Source organism: Dermacentor silvarum, chromosome 6 (genome assembly GCF_013339745.2).
Source record: "Dermacentor silvarum isolate Dsil-2018 chromosome 6, BIME_Dsil_1.4, whole genome shotgun sequence".
Taxonomy (NCBI): domain Eukaryota; kingdom Metazoa; phylum Arthropoda; class Arachnida; order Ixodida; family Ixodidae; genus Dermacentor; species Dermacentor silvarum.
In genome coordinates this window covers 10,805,511-10,818,564 of record NC_051159.1, presented here as the reverse complement: position 1 = coordinate 10,818,564, position 13,054 = coordinate 10,805,511, and positions in this window count along the sequence as shown.

Sequence of the window (13,054 nt, the reverse complement as noted above, 5' to 3'; positions counted from 1 at the left end):
TCGTCCTTTTTCAACGAAATCGGACCGTGGCAACCGTTATATTCTGACCCTCAGATTTTGCCACCCGATATGCGGATGCCATTGTTCTTCCTGCAATTGATGCTGTGCATGTGGCAGAGGGAATGATTGAGATTTTCTCTCGCATTTGTCTACCAAAAGAGATTGTAAGTGACCAAGGAACAAGTTTCACATCGGAACTCATGGAAGAGGTGGGCCGTCTACTTGCCATCAGGTTTCTACGAACAACTCCCTATCATGCCATGGCGAATGGGCTCGTGGAGAAAGTCAACGGGACTCTGAAGACCATGCTGAAGAGGATGTGCCAGGACAATCCTCGATCATGGGACAGGTACCTTGCTTCACTGCTTTTCGCCTACAGAGAGGTGCCGCAAGCAAGCCTGGGCTTCTCGCCTTTTCAATTGATTCATGGTCGACACGTACGAGGACCACTGACGGTGCTCAAGGAGCTGTGGACCAATGAGGATATCGACAAAGAAACTCGTACAACCTATACCTATCTTGTCGATCTTCGAAATCGCCTTGAGGAGACATGCAAATTCGCCCATGACGAGTTGGAGAAGGCACGCGCAAAGCAGAAAACCTACTTTGACCGGAAGAGCCATCCTCGCAAGTTAAACGTTGGCGATAAAGTACTTCTTCTACTACCGACTGATTCCAACAAATTGCTAATGCAATGGAAGGGTCCATTTGAAGTCGTTGAACGGAAGAATGAGGTAGACTACATTTTGAACATAAGTGGAAAAACAAAAATATTCCACATCAATATGCTCAAGAAATATGAGGAACGCGAACATTTACAAGTGCAGCAGGTCTCTGCCATAACAGAGATCACCAAGCCTTTGACAGACCTCACACGGGAAGGACCAAACAACAGTCTCGCGTGGGGACCGGCTCAAAGCAAGCGTTCAGCATTTTCAAGAATAAGCTCGGCAATGCTCCCATTCTACAAGCACTCAACATGACAAAGAGTAGGATAACGTCGGAGCGGATTACCTGAGCCGTGCTTAAATTGCTGAACTAACAAGTGTATACCACCATTGAGTTGAAATTTTTAAACATTGGAGTGCTGAAAGAGAAGAAGACATTTACTGACTTTGATTTTAAAAGAATAGTTGTATACGCATGTAGTGAACTCGTTTTGAAAGGGGACCTTCGCACAACACGTTGACCTTTCTTTTCCGCCTTCTTCCCCATTAAAAAAGTTGTAAACACCTTTCTTAAAACCGGGGGTTGTCATGATATGGACGGAAGCGCGTGAAAAACAAAAAGACATTGCCGTGTTCGCCGTGCGGGGGCGATAACGAAGTGGTGTGATCGTGTGGCGCGTGGCGCGTGGTGCGTGCGATTGTTCTGAGCTGCTCGGCGTTGAAGGCCAGCCGGTTCTCGCTGGACGCCCGGTCCAGAGAACCCAGATCGCCCACTACGCCGTCCTCGGACGCAAAGGACCTATATTCCTGCTGGGAAACCGGTCCAGGGAGCCAGGCGAACGGGACAACTCGTTCTCGGATGCCAGTGACCTGCGTTCCTGCTGGGCAACCGGTCCAGGGAGCCAGGTGAGCGGGGCAACGGTTCGAGAGAGCCAGGCGAGCGGGGCAACCGTTCGAGACAGCCAGGGGAGCGGGCAACCGGTCCAGGGAGCCTGAAGGGCCTCTGTTCCTGCTGGACAACCGGTCCAGGGAGCCAGGCGAGGTGGTCGCTTTCCCGGGCCACTGCCACGACCAGCCTGCTGCCGGAGACGAGAGCAGTAGCGAGAGCTGTTGCACGGCTACCATGGCTGTGTCTGCTACCGTCGCTGCTGCAGCTGCAGATCCCATGATACCGTGAGTAGGCCCATGGTGACGTCGTCCAGCCGTCAGCCGATCCTTCGTGAACGACATCAACCTCTAGCGTCAACGGACTTCACGCAAAGGGAACGCACGGCGAGATACTTTATACTATATGACAGGACACTCTATAGTAGCAGCTTCGGGACTGCATGCGGTAGCATAACTTAATTACATGTCCATCGTGAAGTCTGTACGTCTTTGTGCGGTTAATATATATTCTGTGTTTGTGTGCACTCGAGTGGTCGATTGCGTTCCTTGGTGGGTGGTCCTGGGCCCAAACCTCATTACAGTCCATCACCAATCAAACCTCACTACACCATCATGTCAGCACAGTGTTATTGTTTGTTGGCTTCTTATGATAGGCTTATATATATATATATATATATATATATATATATACTTGCACACACATGTATATATGTAGTGAATTACTATATTACAAAATAAATGAAAAGGCTGGAAATGCGTCTGTCAGTTAAATTTATATTGAACATAGACCCATTTATCAATCACACATGGCTTCATAAATCACACATTTATTTCTTGCACCCATATAAAAACCCGACATGATGCAGGGACACAAGACAATGCCTGCCAGACAGAGGACTCTGATTCCGCCCAGTATAGAGCACTGCACGGGCCGATTTTTTCAGCCCGGGCCCGTTTTTACGTTCGGCTGCCCGCCCGAGCCCGACCAAAAGTTTTATGGCGAGACCTGGGCCCAGCCCGGGCCCGGAAATAATCTATGTTACCCGCCCGGCCAGGCACTCCACCCCTTTACCTTAGGCCCGAGCCCGGTCCGAGCCCGGCTCGAAACCGGCCCGAACCCGGCCCAAGACCGAAAAAAAGATCACCGAGCGGCATTAAAAAAATAAAATAAAGAAGAGAATGAAAGTAATTTATTCTTAAGACATAAATACATCTCAAATGCAATTATGAACACCATTTCAGCGGTCTCAACGCAAGTACCAGCGCGCGAAGTAGTACGAATGACCCTGCCGAGCAGTATCGCCAGCAGTTTCCAACGGCGTGACCTCGATGCGGCCCAATCCACTTCTATCGCAGCGCAGCCACAGTATTGTTCCAAGTCGGGCGCCTCACTGCAAAGCATGTGCCGCCCCAGCCGCTCGTCCCACTGAACCGTACTCAAGCGCAGCCATGACCGGTCGTGAGCGCAGCGCATAGATGGAGTAAATGGAGAAATAAAGCTTCTCGTTTCTGCATGGTGCAGTAATGCGCTGCTGCTAGGCGGCCGGTTGAGAACATGGGTGCAATCATGGATAGACGCAGTGCCATATTTCATCCGCGTGACGAATTAACTTATCTTACCAGTCCATCGTTTTACGAATTCGCCTTTGAAGAATCTGCAAGTCGCGAACGCGCTTACAACGTGCTGAAAGCATTATTTACATTGATTTAGGCAAGGAATACAATGGCATCCTTTGGTTTGAGGTGACTTCGGTCTTTCAGGACTTTTACATTCTGTTCAAACAACGCAAAATACGACGGAAGAAGACAACGGAAGTACACAGGAGTAGCACTGCTAGCTTCCAGATGCGCCGGGGCAACAGGAGTCGAGACGCGCGAGGATAACTCGCTGCACGTTACATGCACACCACCAGAAAGTCCGAGCCCGGCCCGGGCCCGGGTCAAATGGCACATGCCGTGCCCGAGCCCGGCCCGAGCCCGTAAAAAAACTGCCCTACCCGGCCCGACCCGGCCCACGGGCCGGGCCGGACCCGGGATTTCGGGTAAGCCCGAGCCCGTGCAGTGCTCTAGCCCAGTAGCCGCAGTGGAGCGCACATACAGAACGCAAATTTGCTACAACAATTTAAGAATTTAAAGAAAGAATTGTACTTCGCGTTCAATTCTACAGCATAAATGTATCATAATGTCAAGTTTTACAGAAGGACGTATACAATGAACATGAATCACTTGCAGTATTCACAACCCAATTTCCAGGGAATCTGTTTCCTTCAAATAGTTGCAATAAATGTTTCAGTTACCTGAAATTATATAGCAACTTTAATAGTTGCCCGTAATTGACTGGTCTGTCTGAAACCTTGCCCGCATCTAATGCTTTGGAGCACTTCTTGTTGAGAACTTTTAAAAAATCAGAAGGAATGTAGGAACTCCTTATGACGCATGAAAATAGGGGAGGGGCAGGAGAAACGCCGGCTCAGTAATAATTTGCTACACTTCTAACTGGACCAGTAGCGTAAAAGTTTTGTCGCACATTGCACGTATCATGACCCCCCTCCCCTGTCCACCACATATAAATCTGTTGTAACCTTCAGCTATGTCGGAACTTTGGGAAGCCTATCTGATAGCGGCCATATCACACGCCCTACCACTTGAATAATAATTTTACAAAGGCTGTTCTTGATTCAAGCGCATTTAACTTCGCACTAATAGGGTCAATAAAGTAGCACCAAGTTTCGCTAAATTTGGTCTTGGCATCTTTTATTGCTCTGCCAAGGCAGTGGGCTCAATTCTGCCGCACTCGTTAGACACGCGCATAACGCTCTAGAGATTTATTCTGAGAGCTCCAATTGCCCAACTATTTTGAACTTTACCTGCACATCACCCATTACGTTGTCCTTACTCACCAAACATGAAGAAGCTGCCTCATTCAGTCCAGTGAGGATACCAGGCAAACCTAATACAGGTATATCAAGCATGAAAAAGCAAGAAGAAAAAAAAGTAAGTGGTGAATAAATATTCGTAAAGGTCCTAAATAAACCTGACACGTTACACAGTGCACTTTAAGTCCTGCCTATTCCTTCAAAGTACGAAATATCTGAAAGGCTGAGTTCTCATGAGACATTAGGAAAAGTAGCTAATAACAACAGGGTGATACTTTCGAACACTGCCTTACAATTTTTGAAGCTGTATATGATGAACACGCATTCACCACCACACATAAACTTGGTCTATTGTTCCTCCTGTGTTCGCAAAATTTCACCTCGGTTGTTGTAATTATACCAGCGCAGCCGTGTAAGCTCTACAGCGGTCCTAAAACAAACTAATAGCGCTATGGACCACTAGCATACGTATTCTACTGGAAAAGGTGCATTTAACCCGCACATTTGGAACATTTCCTACATACCCACATCATGTCCCTATTATTCCCCAGATATAAACAAGATGCATTGTTTGGCTCACCGAGGACACCGGAGAAACAGACTACGAACCTCGTCTGATGCACGAAAACACATGGAGTAACTACCTGCAACACTTGCACTTAAAACCGGGACAAGAAAGCTTCGCAATGCATCGCGCTAAACACTCTCCTTATTTTCACGGAATTTCAAGTCCGTATTTAGAGCTGTTGTTTGAGGAGTCTGAGAAACATTTTCATGAGCAGCCATGTAACATCCTGGAACACTTCCATTAGTAACTTTCTACAAAGGCTGTAATGAAGCTACACAGAAAGAACATTTTCGCTCGTCACTCAGAACATTGCTTCATACTTCGAATAAATACAAACACATACAAATTGGGATAAAGCGGTAACTGTTTTCGGAGCAACTTACACAGTTCATATTTTCGGTACACGTCACCAAATGTCACTTTTATTTCTATAAAATATGAAATATCTGCTGTTATTTGCTCCTGCGGGGAATCTAATAGCGTAGCTCTTATTTCGAAATAGCGTGAAAATGAATTCACAATGTTTGAAATGACACATGCCTTAAGAAACAATCTAAGTCAGTGTTCTATCGGTATTGAACTGGCTCTGCACGTTCGACCGAGATTCACGGAAGTGTGATTACACAATTAAGTTCGACAGTTATACCTGTAATAAGTTTGATTAGCTTTATGATGGTGATAAAATACGGAGACTGCAACGCTATGTAGGCTATCTCTGGCTGGATATTCAATAGTTCTAGCATTTGATAATCCAACGATTTCATGCCATGAGGCACATCAATGTTTGGGCGCAGCTGAATATAATACTTTATACTGCCCATCCCCATTAGATACGCCTATGGGCACTGTTGTCATATTTCATGATAGTCAGCCCTATAAAACAATAAAAGACTACCGAGACCATGAGAACGTTAAAATTTGCATTTGTACTCTTTAGAGATTGACACCTGCTTGAGGCATGCCGTCTCCTCGTAGATCTGTAATCCTGTGATTGTTAAACATTTTATTGCGATAGCAATTATATGGACACTCCAAAGCAGATTTCTGTCGTCGCCGTCGCCGTGAGGTTCCGTATGACGTAAACGGCGATGAAATCGTCGCCGCGCTCCGGACGCTGTATGTGCGAGTGAAAGGGCGCGAGGGACGCGCGCTTTCACAGGAAGTGAACGCACGTGGGAGAGCAAACGCGCGTTCTGCACCGTGCTCCCTGAAAGGCTGCAGAATTAAGCGTCTCTTTCCTCCTTTCCATATATAGAGAGTAAACGCGACTTTTTCCGTCGCGCAAAAGGCTATTGGGGGACGGGAGGGTGGGAGGGGAGGCGACGTTTAGCTGCGGCACCAAATGCGTATTTATATAAAAACGCCCCGCGCGTTCGGTGTGAACGCGGGCAAAACGCCCACGGCGTCGACAACAGTTCTGCGCGTTGCTGGCGCTGCTGCATGTCCAAGTTTATACAGCTGATAAAACTACTATCTTTACTCAGTATATCGCTCTACTAATTTGCTATCGCAATTGATGCTTCGCCTTTCGGGTGAAACTGCGACAAAAGATTATCACGCACGCATCAGTTAGCAAAACAAATTTCAAATTGTTGTTCTAAATATGTGATACAGTGCTTGCTAAACTGCAGTAAATGGATAGTATTAGGCTACTTTTATATGCAGTGTGAACGATACATGCTTTTGAAATATTAGCTAGCCGTCTAAACGTTCTGGCATGATCTCTGGTAGCGGATAACCAAACATGTTCCTTTAAAGTTCGGTCTTTGAGAAGAACATTCATGTTGCAAGCAGGGGCTTTGGAGGGGAAGTGGGGGCAGTCGCCTCCACAGGGTCTGAACCATTGGGGGGTATGCTCCCACACTAAACGCTAAACGTAAGAGGCTAAGGGACGTCAGAAATCATGCTTCAATCCTAGAAAATATAGCGAAACAGAACCGAGAACTACTAAGCTCAACAAAATAGTGGGCGGCGGCGAACAACTTCCGTTTTGTCTGGCATGCGAACGGCAAAATTCCTATGAGGAAGGCCACTGGGGATCGATCGACTGTTGTCAAGAAAGACACGCGGTTGCAATCGTTGACGTAGTAGCATTGCTTATGCGATCATCCGATCTGTTTGGCTTACACCCAGATTCATAAATGCATCGGAAGTTGAAGCCCACGCTTGACTTGACTTAAATGACGCCTGTCGTGAACGCAGCTAAGAAAACGCAATGAGGGTCTTGGTCACGTTCACGCCAGGCGTCGTTTATATCAAGTCAAGCATGGGCTTCAGGTGAAGATGCATTTCTGATTACGGGGGTTACCCCACCAGGTTTACGAAGAAGTAAAACCACGGAATTCTGCTTTGTCTTTTCTTGCTCTCAATTGTCGGTCTGAAAAATCAAAAATATATGACTTAGAATTTTTCTTTCGTCTCGCAAGCTTTCCCTTCTCTGTGATTAAATTAACAGAAACCTGGTATGAAAAGGACTCGGAAATGTATGCGCCGGCACCGTATGCTCACTTCTTCGTGACGCGGAACAACAAAAGAGGGGATGGTGTATCTATGTTTACGCGAAAATGCACCAATTTCCATCTTGAAAAAGAGCACACATGTGTAACTGATGACTATGAAACTGTAGTGGTCCATGCAAATGGCAACATGTTTGTTGGCTTGTATAGGCCGCCCGCTGGCAGTTCTGACAATTTCTTTAGTTTTTTTTAACGCTTATTATGTTTCTCAACGGGGCAGAATCTCAAACTTGTTGTCCGAGGTGATTTTAATATTAATTTACTTCAACGCGATTCCGAGCAAATGACCATATTATCGACCATTAGTATGTACGGTTTGAAATTGTTCCGACAAGCGCAGCAGAAATAACGGACACATCAGAGACTTTGTTGAGATTTATTCATAATGAGTACCATGCCCGTAAAAACTACCGCTGACACCATAGCTTCTTATATCAGTGACCATTTACAGGTATTTCTAGTTTAAGACACAGTTGGCCGTAAAAAATGAAAGAAATACGTCAACGCGTTTACCAAGATATTTCGGATGCAAACTTGACGCGATAAAAAGAAACCCCGCACGATGCTATAGGGGAGTGCATATATAACATCAAAGATTCAGATAAGGCATAAGACGAATTATAAATGTAGTGAAAAATGCTTATCACGCAAGCTTTCCCACAAAAATTGCTAAACGGGCACAGAAAATACGGAAATATTGCGTAAGCGAGGATATATGCGATAAATTTAAATCCAAAGAACAACTTTACGCTACCTTCCTAAAAAAACAAAGGACCGAAATGTATTTGCTGAATTTGCGTCTTAGAAACAACGTTGTGAAGTTGCTCCGGAAAGTGAGGTTGGCGTATTACTCTAATCTATTTTTACATTACATTAAGCGTACCGGCCTCACCTGGAAAAAAAAATAAACACTGTTCTCGGGCGTAACCAAGAATCCAATGAAATTGAAGCAGTATGTCCAAGCTTATGTCCAAGTATGTCCAGTATGTCCAACAACCGGTAACGGTTGTTTCTGGTTCTGCTTCAGCCAAACTGTTTAACAATTTTTATTGCGATAGCAATTATATGGACACTTCAACAGGATTTCTGCCGTCGGCGTAGCTGTCGTCGTCGCCATCGCCGTCGCCGTGAGGTTCCCTATAGATAAAATCTTCGCCGCGTGCCGTATGCCCGAGCGGAAGCGTGCGGGGACGCGCGCTATCACGGAGAGCGAACGCACTCAATCTCCCACGCGCAAGCAAGGAAGCGGGAAGCCAGCGCCGGAGGGAGCGGGGGGGGGGGGGGGGGGGGGCACTTCCACTCCGCCAACAACCGCGCTCGTCGCTCGCTCGCACCGTCTCTTATCTCCACACGGCTCTGACCTTTATGCGCCGTGCATTCGCCGCTCAGTTTCCGTTGAAGCGATAGACCGCACGTACCTTCGCCGCTGCGGCGTATCCGCTTGCTGCCAGAGTTTTGACGGTCGTTGTCTGCAGTCATTCAGTGTGATGTATTCATGTTTGTTTGTGCGCGCTCACACCACGCTTGTTCATTCAGTTAGTAATAGTCGGGCCACATTTTCCAACGCACGCTACACATGCAATGCTGCCCGGATCGGCAGTGCAGCGCTACAGGTGTGTCCCTTCGCACGCGCTGCCCACGGGAAGCGCTTCTCATCAACACCACCGTTTCACACGCGCCTTCTCGTGGTCATCGAGTCTCTCTTCATGTCGGTCTACTTACGCCGCAGCACACCTGCTTACTTAATCAGCTCATGTTTACTACAATTCATATTGCTACCAAAGCAGCTCACCTTACTTCGTATGACATTGCGGTGTTGCTATCGCATTCATTGCTTCGCCCTTAAGGCGAAACTGTGACATTTTTTTTTCATTACCAAATTCACAAGTAACGAAACACAACAACACAAAAGAATACAAAGACCTTGCACAAGGCCAAACATCATATTCTTTTACCGAACAGACGCTCAAGAGTAGGTTTCCGCAATAATGAAGCTTAAAAATAGTAGCGTTTGTGACGTAGACAACCTGCAATTAGGACCACTAAAGTACGTAGTGCATGATATAGCGCGTCCATTAAAGCGCATTTTTAAACTTATCGTCTTCACTGGTGTATTTCCAAAAAAAAACATGCAGATTGCAAAAGTAATTTTAATTTTTAAAGGCGGTGACAGGAATATATTGAAGAACTATAGATCCATATCGATTTTACCCGTTTTTTCCAAAGCGATAGTAAAGCTCTTGTATATAAGATTGTCTAAGTATTTTTCTCAGCACTCATTACTACACAATTTTCAGCATGAATTTCATCAGCATTGTTCGACGAAAACCGCGCTAAGCAAAAGGAAATAATATTAATAAAATTTTCAGACCCTAATTTAAAACTGGCAGTATACGTAGATTTATTGAAAGCCTTTGATTAATTACAGCATAGAATACTACTTGATAAATTGCAGTCATACGGTGTACACGGCATTGCGCATGGCCTCCTAGCTTCTTACCTAAGGCATCGTAAGCAATACCTATCAGTAGGAGCATCTTCTTCAGATATTAAATGCATAAACATGGGAGTACCTCAGGGCAGCATATTGGGGCCACTTTTATTTTGTGTTTACGTTAGCGACCTACACTCGTTTACCTTAAATCCACATGTAACATCAATTTGCTATGCTGATGACACTACATTAACAATAACCGGTAACACATCTGACGATACACAAAATATATCTGATGAAGCAATGCCGCTGTTATTAGAATGAACAAAGCGCAATCCCTTACTTATGAATACCACAAAAACAAAAGAAATAATCTACATACCAAAAAATAAGGAGGTTGTAAGTTTGCCGTTGATTACACTTGGTCACGATGTGATTGAAATAGTAGAATGCATGAAAGTGCTGGGTGCAAATTTTTCAAGTACTTTATCTTGTGATGACCATGTCCGCGAAACTCATAAAAATTGTGCAAAACTTCTGGTATGCTAAACAAATGTGGACATATCATGCCTCAACGTATAAAACGATTACTATATAACTCGTTAGCCCTGTCTCAGTTATCTCACGCACTGCTCCTAGGAATGTAAACGAATTCTAAATGTAGTGCAAGATGCTTATCACGCAAAGAAAACACAATGGCACAATGGCGACGAGAATGCGTCTGAACTACGTGAAGGCTGCCAAGCAACTATTTAAACAACGTCGGCCCCGAATGGTTGAAGTGGGTGAAGCGCTTCGAAAACTTCATCGTTGCCTGCGGCATCACAGCCGACGCCCGGAAGACGGCGCTACCTGATCCTCCCGCAGACACAACTGCGTCTACCGGCTCCAGCAACGCAACGTCTCTCTACACCGCAGCACGCAAGAAGCTCGATGGCTGTTTTGCACACCGAGTGAACACTACCTTCGATATTTACCGCTTCCGTCAAGCCAAGGAAATGGACAACGAATCACTCGACGCGTTCTACGCCAGACTACGACAGCTCGTTAAGCACTGTGCTTTCACCGATGCCGACACCAAAATCAAGAATCAAATCCTACTGTCTACAGCACGGAGCAAGAATTCTACAGTGTCAACACGTCTACGCCGGTATGCCAAGCAGCATGACCTCGACTTGCAAGGAATTCTCAAATAAGGCAGGTTGTTTGAAGAGGTTGAGCACAACATCTCTGTGCTCGAGCAAGAACATCAGCAGTATAAAGAAAACTCAGCGTGAGCGTCTACAATTGCAGTGAACTCCAAGCGCACCTCGCGACCTCATCAGCCTAAATACCACGGGAAAGCGCCGTCACGGCCTCGCGAGCCTCCGCGCCATCAAAGGAGAGATGCAACATGCTACAACTGCGGAAAACAATGGCCTCATAGTGAGGGACGCTCGAGTTGCCCCGCTCTTGGCAAACAGTGTAATGCTTGTCACAAAAGTGGACACTTTGCTAGTGTTTGTGGTTCAACACGCAAAACCGTGTATGCAATCGTGCGGGAAAGCAGCCCTGACAGTGAAAACACGTTTGAAAACAGTCATGAAAACACGTTTTCATGACTTCCTCTCACTGTCACGCAGTTACAGCGTCTCCCCAGGTGGATCTCAAACTCGATGGTGAGACCGTCCGTTTTACTATTGAAACTGGCACTACAGTGTCTGTCATCGGTTCGAATAGCTTGAAAAAGCGTTTGAACACGGAAACGCTATCCAAGACGTCTAAGAAAGTACTTGCTTATGGCGAAAATTCTCCTTTATCGCTACTCAGAAAGTTTGACGTTCTCACCACCTACAAGGAGAGCATCAGCCATGAAACTCTCTATGTTGTGCCTGGAGACCCACTACTTAGTTTCTCTGCAGCTTCCCGTCTAGGACTAGTTGAGATCACGTACAGTGTGGGAGAGGTGCCAAACAGACTGGATCCGAGAGTGGCCTACCCAGACCTTTTCAAGGGAGTGGGCTGTCTAAAGGACTTCCAAGTACACCTCCATGTTGACCCCCTTGTTCAACCAGTGGCACAGATACTCCTAGTGAAGCTCTACCAGCAACATACCAAGACTGCCTCACAGCGGTACCCCCAACGAACCAGGCAACGAGCTGAGCGCCTGAAAGACTATGTGTGAAGAAAAGTGCATTTTTTCTTTTTTCTACTATGTGTTTGAACAAAACTCAATTTTCCTTCCCTGGGGGATGATGTGTCCATGCATAGCACTTTTTGGAATGTGGGAAGGCAACCCTGGAAGAGAGCAAGGGAGCTTCCAAGATGGCTTCGATGTAGCACAAATAAACCCGTGTGCGTTCCCGACACAATCTGTCGTAATCAGTCTTATTACTCCAACTACGACACGTTACAGGGAGCACAACAAGAACGAATATAAACCGACTCTACCTAAGTGAAAAGAAGTTTATGAGAATAATTGCAAACGTCCCATATGATTTTCACACGCGGCAACTCTTTAAACAATATAAGGTTACAAATGTCAATGGTTTTTATAATTATCCTTTACTCTAGACATACTGTTCGGCAACAAAAAAGAACAACTCTTTTTACAGCGAGATTTCATAATTAGGAGAAAATATTGCCGTATATACTACGCGTCACCACAATATTTGGCACATACATACTCCTCAAAACAACTATGCGAAACAATCAATAGCTTTTACCTTTCCAGCTTTGCCCAATAATCTTTCCAACAAATCTGTAGATGTGTCACAGTTGTCCAAAAAACAATGCGAGATCAGTTTCTGTGAACTATATTGTATTTAGTTATCTATTTTCTTGTATTTGCTCAATAATGTGCAGCTTTCCTTTCAGTCATTTGTACAAATCAGTCATTTGTATAAATTTATTGTTTGGAAAACTGCTGCTGCTGCTGCTGCTGCTGCAGCTGCTGCGTGAAGCTACTGACGCACCTGACATACCCCGTCAAGCTACTGATCTCAGTAGCTTTATTTGGCTACTCCTTCCCTGTGCATTCAAGGAGAATGAATTCAAATTCAATTCCATTCAAGATTAAATGCACGGCTCACCCTCGCGCTTTCACACGCACATAGAGCATATGG